Source organism: Oncorhynchus gorbuscha, linkage group LG13 (genome assembly GCF_021184085.1).
Source record: "Oncorhynchus gorbuscha isolate QuinsamMale2020 ecotype Even-year linkage group LG13, OgorEven_v1.0, whole genome shotgun sequence".
Classification (NCBI taxonomy): domain Eukaryota; kingdom Metazoa; phylum Chordata; class Actinopteri; order Salmoniformes; family Salmonidae; genus Oncorhynchus; species Oncorhynchus gorbuscha.
The window spans coordinates 61,705,841-61,719,150 of record NC_060185.1 but is presented as its reverse complement, the minus strand read 5'-3'; positions in this window follow the sequence as shown (position 1 = coordinate 61,719,150).

The window sequence follows — 13,310 nt, the reverse complement described above, 5'->3', positions numbered from 1 at the left end:
TCGGCTCAAGATTCCTAAGCGGAGTAGTTGAACTCCAAACGTGAATATTTACACTCTGTATTTGGGATGTCACTTAGGCTAGCAGATGTATACTATTGTCTTAGGCCAGGATAGCCTTGTCTTATTAGCCGATTCAGTTCAAGAGAGCACTATTGTTGACTGGTGTGAAACCAACATGAATGTAAAACGAAGCAAAAACTTATTTCTACTACAAAAAAGCAGGATCAATGAGTTAGCCAGTTAACTTTGCTTAACAACCAGAAATAACTAGATTTTCTGGTTCATTTAAAGATGCAATCAAACTTTGGTGTAATTTCACCAAGTAGTTTTGAGTGGTTCTCATGATCCAAAAGTGGCCCCAGTTTTGTGTACTTAAGTCATCCATTTCATATGTTGCAGTTTGTGTGGTATGTAACGAATCCAGTTCATACCATGTTATGAATTTGTGCTTAAGATCCTGGCGTGCATCTTTTAAGGAGACAACTTCGACATTTGTTTTTGGTTGAGTCAATGAGACCATGCCCATTTCAAGCCTATCGGTCTTTAAAAAAAAATGTATTTCAGAAAATGTAGGCAAGTTAGCTGGCTAACTCATTGATGCTGAGAGGTATACTACAAAAGAGTAGCTTGAAATGAGAAGGACCTACTTGACTCAACAACCAAAAATACAAGTTCATTCTTAATGAACCAGAAAATGTGTGGTTATTTCTGGTTGATCATCAAAGTTAGCCAGCTAACTCATTAACTCTGCTTTGTAGTATACCCCTCTGCTTTGTAGTATACCTCTCTGCTTTGTAGTATACCCTCTGCTTTGTAGTATACCCCTCTGCTTTGTAGTATACCTCTCTGCTTTGTAGTATACCCCTCTGCTTTGTAGTATACCCCTCTGCTTTGTAGTATACCTCTGTGCTTTGTAGTATACCCCTCTGGTGATTTGAGTACTATTTGGTCCTTGCCACTGTTCTTGTGCCTCATAGTAGCTAAACGGAGTAGCTGGTCCCCTCCTGGCCCTCACTTTGAACCCCCCCCCCCAAATCTATGATTGGATCAAGGAGGGAGAATCGCACTGCTTGACGTGTCGCCATTCACTTCAGTTAGTTAGTGATCCCTGTTGAACTCTGTTTACTTTTTAACTTTTGCATTGTGCTTGTTTTCTCCGTTGTATAGGACTTGCTCTGACTGCGCTCCCTGTCGAGGTGCACACTGAAGCTGCTTTCTGTGTCCAAGTGTAGAGCTCCCTCTAACCTTAACGCGTGTCAAACTCATTCTGACTGCTGGTTTTTGCTCTTCCCTCGTAAGTGATTAAATTAAGGTCCCTAAATGGTAAGGATCTCTCCTCACCTGGTTTGTCTAGGTCTTAATAATGGAAAGGGAAAAAACAGCAGACACTAGGCCCTTCGTGGAATGATTTTGACGCCCCTGTTCTATACAGTACATACACATCCAAAGGCCACTGTCATGACTTGGCTCTTTGCCTTTTCCAACAGCCTTTTATACATTTTGTTTTTACAACCATAACAGTAATTTGTCTGTCAAAAAGGATTTTGGCTTGCAACAGTGCATCTTATTTCAGACTGGTCATTTCCATTCCCCAGAAACTTGGCAGTATTACCCTCAGTCATTAAGAAAATGTTTTTGAAAATATTTTTGGGGGGAAGAAGCTAACTTATCCACTACTTTTTTTTTTTTTTCAGCCACCCATTTTTCCGCTGCTTTTCCCATAAGACCGAGTGCAATTACAGCAGATTCCACCCCCACTAACAATCACCCCATTCACTCATCTCTCTCTCCCGCCTCCATGTCTCCATCTTGTATAGGCCTCACCCTCCTCCCTGCTGATAGTGATAGACAATCCTGATCATCAAACGATATGCTGAGTACATGCTATATTGATGTGTCACTGCATTGTACATACACAGGACCAACTACTTGTTTACCATTCACGGAATACCAGCAAAAACACTTGCACAACATTCAAAGAATGTTCATCAACAGAGAATAAAATGAAGGCAGCTGTTTTTAAAATGATACAAACTGTTAAACTGAATGGTAAACAAGGCATTTTCAGTTTTCTTCTTAAGCCGTCTTCGTGGTTTTGTCTTTGGACTAGTTTTCTGTCTATAACACCCTTTGGCTTGTTTTCTTTAGTCCTACCTATCTATTTTCCTACTTCTGGTTGACAATAAATTCTATATCTGTTTCAGTCGGTCTCCTCGGATTCTTTGCAGCGGAACTTGAATGATCTGGTTGTCAATACATGCTATATGTGTTCCCTGTGTCCTGCCTCCTTTTTCCACAGTATTTGGAGTATGTTTTAATGTAATCACAAACATGTTTGTGTTTAAATAAATACAAAATCAGTGAGATTTGATCCGTTATCCAGATATATTTATCTACCTGTATTTTATTAGTTATTTATTACTTTACAGGTAAAAGACGGATTCCGTGGCTGAAGGTTATTGCAGCCTGATGTCCCAGCATGGATTGAAGACCACTATGTAGGTAAGTATTATCATTGTTATGACCACAAGGTGGCACTATAATATCAAACACCGTTGTGCTTAGCAAATAACAGTGTCCTGTGTTTTTTTGAGCACTGTCTGACACCTGTGGAACATTTACATGTTATAGGGGTGTTCATTGAACATATACACTGTACAAGACATTAGGAACACCTGCTCGTTCCATGACCTCAACCAAGGGTTGTCACTCATTTGACGGAGGGCTGAGTGTGCAGTTTTTAGTTGTTTCCTTTCAGTTAAGACCTAGGCAACCAGGGGAGGGGAGATCCTTACTAATTAGTGAGTTAATTCATCAATTGAGTACAAGGGTGGAGCGAAAACGCGGCCCTCCGTGGATTGAGTTTGACACGTGACCTAGACTGACCAGTTGAATCCAGGTGAAAGCTATGATCCCTTATTGATGTCACCTGTTAAATCCACTTCCGACAGTCTAGATAAAGGGGAGGAAACATGTTTAAGAAGGATTTTTAAGCCTTGAGACATGGGTTGTGTATGTGTGCTGTTCATAGGGTGAATGGGCAAGACAAAAAAATGTAAGTGCCTTGGAATGGGGTATGGTAGTAGGTGCCAGGCACACGGGCTTGAGTTTGTCAAGAACTGCAACACGGCTGAGTTTTTCACGCTCAACAGTTCCTCGTGTGTATCAAGAATGGTCCACCACCCAAAGGACATCCAGCTCACTTGACACAACTGTGAGAAGCATTGGCGTCAACATGGGCCAGCATCCCTATGGAACGCTTTCGTCGCCTTGTAGAGTCCATGCCCTGGCAAATTGAGGCTGTTCTGAGGGCATAAGGGTGTGCAACTTAATATTAGAAAGGTGTTCCTAATTTTTTGTACACTCAGTGTATAATATTTGTAGTGCAGTAAAATCAAACCTTCTGAGGGTGTTGAGCATATTACTTACATATTTACATACATATTACTTACATATTAATTACTTATTACTGGGTGAAAAAGGGACATTTATGGCTGTGGTAGGGCAGGTGTGTGCTTATTAAATTAGACTTGGTTAGGGTCAAACGACCGCAGACACCTTAGAATCAAAAACAGAATGAGTAGAGCTTGCCTCACATCCAGAACAAACCCTGAAGAGGTGGTTATTGATGTGGTGATTATTGATGAGGTGCTTAAAAACCTCTTGAGGATCTGACCCTTTTTCAGGACCTGAATGAAGCAAGGATGTGCATATTCTTGATGCCATTTGAAAGGAAACACTGAAGTTTGTGGAAATGTGAAATTAATGTAGGAGAATATAACACATTAGATCTGGTAAAAGATAATACAAATACACTGCTCAAAAAATAAAGGGAACACTAAAATAACACATCCTAGATCTGAATGAATGAAATATTCTTATTAAATACTTTTTTCTTGACATAGTTGAATGTGCTGACAACAAAATCACAAAAATGATCAATGGAAATCAAATGTATCAACCCATGGAGGTCTGGATTTGGCGTCACACTCAAAATTAAAGTGTAAAACCACACTACAGGCTGATCCAACTTTGATGTAATGTTCTTAAAACAAGTCATAGGCTCAGTAGTGTGTGTGGTCTCCACGTGCCTGTATGCTCCTGTTGAGGTGGAGGATGGTCTCATGAGGGATCTCCTCCCAGACCTGGACTAAAGCATCCGCCAACTCCTGGACAGTCTGTGGTGCAATGTGGCGTTGGTGGATGGAGCGAGACATGATGTCCCAGATGTGCTCAATTGGATTCAGGTCTGGGGAACGGGCGGGCCGGTCCATAGCATCAATGCCTTCCTCTTGCAGGAACTCCTGACACACTCCAGCCACATGAGTTCTAGCATTGTCTTGCATTAGGAGGAACCCAGGGCCAACCGCACCAGTATATGGTCTCATAAGGGGTCTGAGGATCTCATCCTGGTACCTAATGGCAGTCAGGCTACCTCTGGCGAGCACCTGGAGGGCTGTGCGGCCCCCCAAAGAAATTCCACCCCACACCATGACTGACCCACCGCCAAACCGGTCATGCTGGAGGATGTTGCAGGCAGCAGAACTTTCTCCACGGTGTCTCCAGACTGCCATGTGTGCTCAGTGTGAACCTGCTTTCATCTGTGAAGAGCACAGGGTGCCAGTGGCGAATTTGCCAATCTTGGTGTTCTCTGGCAAATGCCAAACGTCCTGCACGCTGTTGGGCGGTAAGCACAACCCCCACCTGTGGACGTCGGGCCCTCATACTACCCTCATGGAGTCTGTTTCTGACCATTTGAGCAGACACATGCACATTTGTGGCCTGCTGGAGGTCATTTTGCAGGGCTCTGGCAGTGCTCCTCCTGCTCCTCCTTGCACAAAGGCGGAGGTAGCGGTCCTGCTGCTGGGTTGATGCCCTCATATGGCCTCCTCCATGTCTCCTGATGCACTGGCCTGTCTCCTGGTAGCGCCTCCATGCTCTGGACACTATGCTGACAGACACAGCAAACCTTATTGCCACAGCTCGCATTGATGTTCCATCCTGGATGAGCTGCACTACCTGAGCCACTTGTTTGGGTTGTAGACTCCGTTTCATGCTACCACTAGAGTGAAAGCACCGCCAGCATTCAAAAGTGACCAAAACATCAGCCAGGAAGCATAGGAACTGAGAAGTTGTCTGTGGTCACCACCTGCAGAACCACTCCTTTATTGGGGGTGTCTTGCTAATTGCCTATAATTTCCACCTGTTGTCTATTCGATTTGCACAACCGCATGTGAAATTTATTGTCAATCAGTGTTGCTTCCTAAGTGGACAGATTGATTTCACAGAAGTGTGATTGACTTGGAGTTACAATGTGTTTAAGTGTTCCCTTTATTTTTTTTGAGCAGTGTATATATATTTTGTACCATATTTGAAATGCAAGAGAGGCCATAATGTATTATTCTAGCCCAGGCACAATTTAGAGTTTGGCCACTAGATGGCAGCAGTGTATGTGCAACTTTTTTAGACTGATCCAATGAACCATTGCATATATGTTCAGAATGTTGTATCAATACTGCCCAAATGTGCTTAATTGGTTTATTAATACATTTTCAAGTTCATAATTGTGGACTGCTCAAACAATAGCATAGTATTATGTCAGTGTAATAGCTACTATATGTCCTGGGAAATGTTTTGATTAATTACAACCTCATGCTAATCAATTTAGCCTACTTTAGCTCAACCGTCCCGCGGGGGACACACCGATCCCGTAGAGGAGTAACTGTCCAGTGAAAATCTAACTTTTAAATGCTTATCTGTTGACTCATACACAAATAATATTGTTGACCCGTCCTATACTGGCTGAGCTAGCCAATCAGCTGTTTACTTGTCATTATTATTTTTATTGACTGGTATACGCCCACACCATTCTGTTGTTGGGGTATGCCCACATATAAGATGTCGCTGCAATTGATAGCAGCCGTCTTAGGGGCTCCTGACCAATTCTGCTATTTTGTGTTGTTTTATGTCTTATCTAAACTTTTTTGGTACATAATGTCTCTGCCATCATTTCCTATGACCAAAAAACGCTTCTGGACATATGAACAGCGATCACTAACCTCGATTTGGATGAAAATGTCTACTTCAATGAGTCGGCAGCTCTGGACATTCTGCTTACTCCGGACCAGGCCCTGATCCCGAGACACGAAAGAGGAAGCTGCGGCGAAAGAGATGCATGAGAGGTGGCATCCGGCAAGCAAATAGGGTGTCATTTCCCTCCGTTCTCTTGGCGAAAGTGCAGTCATTGGATAACAAACTGGATGAGATCCATTCAAGACTATTTTATCAATAGGACCTGTTTCTCAGAGTAGTGGCTGAACAAGGACATGTATAATAAACATCTCGCAGATTTTTCTATGCATCGTCAAGACGGGACAGCAGACTCGGGTAAGAAGATGGGAAGAGGTGTGTGCCACCTCTTCAACGTAATTTCACCCCAGAGGGGTGTCTCTTTGTTAACAACATCTGGTGCGAGATCCCAAGTTTTTGCTCACCCGAGTTATATCTCATGATAAGCTAAAGACCATACTATTTACCAAGATAGTTTTCATCTATATTTTTCATATCTGTCTATTTACCACCACAAACCGATGCTGGCAGTAAAACCGCACTCAACGAGTTGTATAGGGCATAAAAAATAAAATAAATAAAAAACGTATTCGGAGGCATTGTTTTTCGTGGCCTTTGATTTTAATGCAGGGAAACTGAAATATTTTTAACCTCTTTTCTTTTAACCAGCATGTCACCTGTGCAAACAGAGGCAATAACTCTAGATTAGGATTTCCCAAACTTGATCCTGGTGCCCTCCCGGTGCATGTTTTGGTTTTTGCCCTAGAATTACACAGCTGATTCAAATAATCAAAGCTTAATGATCAGTTGGCTATTTGAATAATGTAGTGCTAGGGTAAAAAACTAAACTTGTACCCAGGGGGGCCCTAGGACTGAGTTTGGGGAAACCCTGCTCTGGATCACCTTTACTCCTCACACAGAAACAGATATCAGGCTCACAAATCGGAGCATAACTCTATCCTCCTGCTTCCTGCTTAGATGCAAAAACTCAAACAGGAATTCCTAGTGATGTGCTCAATACGAGAGTGGTCCGATGAAGCAGATGCTAAACTACAGGACTGTTTCCAGAGCACAGACTGGAATATGTTCCGGGATTCATCCATAACATTGAGGACATCAGTCACTGGCTTCATTAATAGACAGAACAAAAATGTAAACGTAACATCCAGTTTCAAAGAAACAGTTAATATAAGAAAATCAGTCAATTGAAATTCATTTATTATGCCCTAATCTACAGATTTCACATGACTGGGACGACACATATGCTTCTGTGGTCCAAGATCCCTTTAAAAAAAAGTATTGACGAGGATTAGAAAACCAGTCAGTATCTGGTGTGACCATTATTTGCCTCATGCAGCACGACACATATTGTTCTCGTAGAGTTGATCAGGCTGTTGATTGTGTCCAGTGTAATGTTGTTCCCCTCTTCAATGGCTGTGCAAAGTTTCTGGATATTGGTGGGAACTGGAACACGCTGTCATAAACTTTGATCCAGAGCATCCCAAACATGCTCAATGGGTGAGATGTCTGGTGAGTATGCAGGCCATGGAAGAACTGGGACATTTTCAGCTTCCAGGAATTGTGAACAGAACCTTGTGACATGGGGCCGTGCATTATCATGCTGAGACATGAGATGATGACGGCGGATGAATGGCATGATAATGGGCCTCATGATCTCGTCACGGTGTCCCTGTGCATTCAAATTGCCATCGATAAAATGCAACTGTGTTTGTTGTTCATAGCTTATGCCTGCCCATAACATAACCCCACTGTCACCATGGAGCACTCTGTTCACATTGTTGACATCAGCAAACCACTCGTCCACACGATGCCATACATGTGGCTGGTCGGCTTATGGTAGAGAAATTAACATTCAATTCTCTGGCAACAGCTCTGGTGTACATTCCTGCGGTCAGCCTGCCAATTGCACACTCCCTCAAAACATGCACATTTTAGTTGACTTTTATTGTCCCCAGCACAAGTTGCACCTGTGTAATGATCATGCTGTTGAATCAGCTTCTTTATATTCACACCTGTCAGGTGGATGGATTATCTTGGCAAAGGATCAATGCTCACTAAAAGGAATGTAAACAAATTTGTTCACAAAATTTGAAAGAAATAAGCTTTTTATGCATATAAAATGGGGTTGTTTTATGGGGATGTTTTATTGTAGCTCATGAAACATGGGACCAACACTTTACATGTTGCGTTTATATTTTGGTTCAGTGTAAGTGCATCGGCGACGTCATCCCCACAGTGATCATACGTACATACCCCAACCAGAAGCCATGGATAACAGACAGCATCCGCACTGAGCTAAAGGCTAGAGCTGCCGATTTCAAGGAGTGGGGCACTAATCCAGACCCTTATAAGAAATGCCGCTACGTCCTCAGACGAGCCATCAAAGAGTCAAATTGTCAAATCCTACTACGCCGGCTCTAATGCTCGACGGATGTGGCAGGGCTTGCAAACTATCATGGATTACAAAGGGGAACGCAGCAGGACGGCTGCGTGATCTCCGTAGCCAATGCGAGGAAAACCTTTAAACAGGTTAACATTGGCAAGGCCTCAGGGCCAGACGGAGTAACGGGACATGTACTCAGAGCAGACATTTCAGTCTAACCCTGACCCGGTCTGTAAAACCAACTTGTTTCAAGCAGACGACCATAGTCCCCGTTCCCAAGAACGCCAAGGTAACCTGCCTAAATGACTATCGCCCCGTAGTACTCACATGTATAGCCATGAAATTCTTTGAAAGGCTGGTCATGCCTAACATCAACACCATCATCCCAGACACCCTGGACCCACTCCAATTCACAGATGGCACAATCTCTATTGCACTGCACACTGCCCTTTCCCACCTGGACAAAAGGAATACCCATGTAAGAATGCTGTTCAGTGACTACAGCTCAGCATTCAACACCGTAGCTCTTCACCAAGCTCAGTATCCTGTGACTGAACACCTCCCTCTGCAACTGGATCCTTGACTTCCTGACAGGCCATCCCCCAGGCAGTGAGGGTAGGCAACAACACACCGGCCGTGCAGACCTATCAACACAGGGGCCCCTCTAGGGTGTGCTCCACAACATCAATGGCACTGTAGTGGAGCGGTTTGAGAGCTTCAAGTTCCTCGGTGCCCACATCACTAAGGAATTAACATGGTCCACTCACACCCACGCAGTTGTGAAGAGGGCACGGCAGCGCCTCTTCCCCCTCAGGCGGCTGAAAAGATTTGGTATGAGCCCTCAGATCCTCAAAAAGTTATACAGCTGCACCGTTGAGAGCATCTTGACTGGCTGCGTCACCGCTTGACTGCAAGGCACTCGACCGCAGGGCGCTATAGAGGGTGGTTAGTATGTCTCAGTACATCACTGGGGCCGAGCTCCCTGCCATCCAGGGCCTCTATACCAGGTGGTATACACACACAACATGCATACTGACACCACCCACCCACACCATTTCACACTCATCACAAACGCTGCTGCTGGTTTCTATTATCTATCCTGTTGCCTAGTCATTTTACTCTTACCTATATGTACATAGCTAATTTCCTCTTGTCACTGCACTTCGACTCGGTACTGGTACTCCCTGTATATAGGCATGTTATTGTTACTCGTTACTCATTATTCTCTGTGTATTTATTCCTCCTGTCACAATGTTCTTCCCTAACTCTATATTGTTGGAAAAGGACCCATGAGTAAGCGTTTTACTGTTAGTCTACATCTGTTGTTTACGAAGCATGTGACAAATAAAATGATTTGATTGATTTCTGACAATTCAAACACAGAAAATCTCTTTTTAACATAATTAATAATAAACTATTTTAAGGACAACTACAGTATTTCACTCACATTGTAATTAATTACATACGATATTTAATAGAAATCTGGTAACACTGGACACCTACTTTAAAAAGGCATTTCGAGCAACACACACTCAAACTATGGCCCCCGGGATTTTAAGTTTTGAAACGCACTGCTCTTTTAGCCAAAGAGCCGATCTACATGGCACCTTAAGAAGGTGTTAAAACACAGTGGAAATTAGGGGGGGAATGCATTCGGCAACATCAAAGGTACAATATATAGTTTTTTTACTCAATACCGCACATCTGGTAAAAATGGTAACTCCTCAAGTTGGATTACACTGAATCATTCTTATATTTGAGCAGTTCATTGAGCTCTGGTGTATTTATTAAGATCCAGCTTACATAGCTGTGAGATTATTCTCACTTTGAGTTTAGCAGTAAGACTTTATCAATTATTCTGCTCAAATTACCTGGGAAAGAACACCCTTTTCACTTGTATTAGACTGCTCTCGTTCTCATGTTTTCTGATTCAATGGAGTTAATGTGTTGAAAATGAGGCTGTTGAGAGGATTGGGTCAGGAGATCAAAAAAGCTGTTTTTTTTCTTCTTTTTTTAGGTCATGAACCTTTTTACTCTAATGTGACATTTGATTGTGTGTGTGTGTGTCTGGCTGCCTGTGTGTGTGTGTGTGTGTTTGTATCTGCGTGTATGTGATCCTCCCCGGGTTGACTCCAGTGCTGGCGGTCTGTCAGTGTTGTGTTGACGTGGCAGTCCAGAAGCCTGTAAAGCGCTTGCAGATGTCGCTTCTCTACTCCTCCTCATCCTCCTCCCTTTTTCCCCTCTTTACAAAATAAACTCTACATGACCGAGAAGTTCACATGGGGATCAGTAAACATGCCTGCCTCGTGCACTCTGTTTTTTGTGCCATTTCACTGTGTGTGCGTACGTGTGCATGCGCATTTGTTCTTGCTTGCATGTGTGTGTTCTTTCTTGCATGTGTGTGCTTGTATATGTTTGCGTCTCTACACAGGGGAGAGGAGAGAAAGCCTGGCTAAGTGCCTGTGTGTGTATGGCATTATAGTTCCCAACGTCCCGTGTAGTAATGTGGAATTCACAGAAGAAGTATGAGCCCATTGTTGATATGATCAATGGTAGATTTCTTAGCAGGTATTCTGACCTCAAAAGTTAGCATGACTGCTGTGTAATGTTTCGACTTGCTGTCGCCAAATTATAACTTTACAATGACCTTTGCACGTGTTAAGAGGTATAGGAGTGACACCTGAACTTTTGTAGGCCTGTGGGTTGCATCACTGCCTGGTATGGTAACCGACGGTAGTGCGTGCGTGCGGCCCAGTACTTCACCGGGGCCAAGCTTCCTGCCATCCAGGACCTCTATACCAGGCGGTGTCAGAGGAAGGCCCTAAAAATTGTCAAAGACTCCAGCCGCTCGAGTCATAGACTGTTCTCTCTGCGGGACCGAAGCGCCAAGTCTATGTCCCAGAGGCTCCTAAATAGCTAATCAAATGGCTACCCAGACTACCTGATGTTCATATTACCTCGGCAATTACCCCGCACATTGACTCTGTACCGGCACCCCTTGTATATAGTCTCCACATTGACTCTGTACCGGCACCCCTTGTATATAGTCTCCACATTGACTCTGTACCGGCACCCCTTGTATATAGTCTCCACATTGACTCTGTACCGGCACCCCTTGTATATAGTCTCCACATTGGCTCTGTACCGGCACCCCTTGTATATAGTCTCCACATTGACTCTGTACCGGCACCCCTTGTATATAGTCTCCACATTGACTCTGTACCGGCACCCCTTGTATATAGTCTCCACATTGGCTCTGTACCGGCACCCCTTGTATATAGTCTCCACATTGATTCTGTACTGGCACCCCTTGTGAAAGATTAGTGGAATCTGTGTGGGTTGCTGGACAGGTAGGATGACTGACAGTGAAGGTGAACAGGTGGTCACGTGTCAGGTGACAGAGGAATGTGAGACTGAGGCAGGAATTCCTTTAACCATAAAGTGGTATATTTACTGGTAGTCTGTGCTGCATCACAAAGGAAACAAATAACATGTATACAATCAAATTAATAATCAAAGATCAAATCATAGCAGTCATTATTAACAATTCACATTACACAATATGTTTGAAGCGTGCGCTCCAAGCCGCGCTCCGCGGTGATAACTATAAACAATAACTGAATGGCCCACTCTCCCGATCACCACAGATCATTCAGATGAAAGGTAAGAGTCGGTGGACTTACGTGGATTCATGGACGCACAGAACTTCTGGATCAGATGGATTTAGGGAAGAGAAAGCAGCGAGATCAGGCGATGGCAATTTCCTCCTTTTATAGAGTTGAGATCTGTAGGACATTTCCACCTGACCTAATTAAAGCGCCCTGGCCCAGCTGAGTAAATGGCAATTAATTAAAGGAGTATTCCACCAACTCCATGGGCCTTTTCTACAGCCACCCCGGAAATTTGTTAATTTCCACATTCCTCAAAAAGGCTCATTGCTCCCCATCCTCTGTCATCTCAGGGAGAGGAATCAGTCGGGCAACTGGCCGGATATATGTCCGGTTCTTCACCTGGATTTCCACTGATCTAACACGACCATCGGTCCCAGGCATGGTCTTAGTTATACGGCCCACCGGCCAGGAGGCTCGAGGCAGCTGAGGGTCCACCATCATTACTACTTGGCCAGTTTCCAGGCTGGCCATTTCTCTCCGCCATTTCCCTCTGTGCTGTAGACTTGGTAGGTAATCCCGAATGAATCGGGCCCAAAAATGGTCAGCTAAGATTTGGCTGTGTCGCCACCGGCGTCTGCCTACGAGGTTGGTATCATGCATACATGGCTTGAGGAAGTGACGCATCTCGGCGTCCCATCAAGAGCATATTCGGTGTAACCGGATCGGGGTCAGCGATGTCTGCAGAGAGATATCCCAAGGGTTTGGAGTTCAGAATCCCTTCCACCTCTATCAGGACAGTCCTCAAGACCGTTTCAGTGACAGTTTGGTCCCCTAGTACGACTCGTAAGGCCGTCTTTACAGATTTGATCTCTCGCTCCCATGTTCCTCCAAAATGAGGAGCGCCTGGGGGGTTAAATTTGAATGAGATTTGTTGGTCCATCAGCTGATCCTGGAGGCTGGGTTCCATGGCTTGGAAGGCTTCCTCCAACCTGGCTTCTCCTGCCTTGAAGTTCGTACCTCTGTCAGCCAGGATCTCGTAGGGTTTCCCCGTCGGGAGATAAACCGCCGTAGGGCCATGAGGAAGGCTTCCGTATCCAAACTCTCCAGTAGGTCCAGGTGGACACATCTGGTTGTCATACACTTGAATAGAATGCCCCAGCGCTTTTCCACACGACGACCTAACTTGATCATCAAGGGGCCGAAGCAATCTACTCCTGTTGACCAGA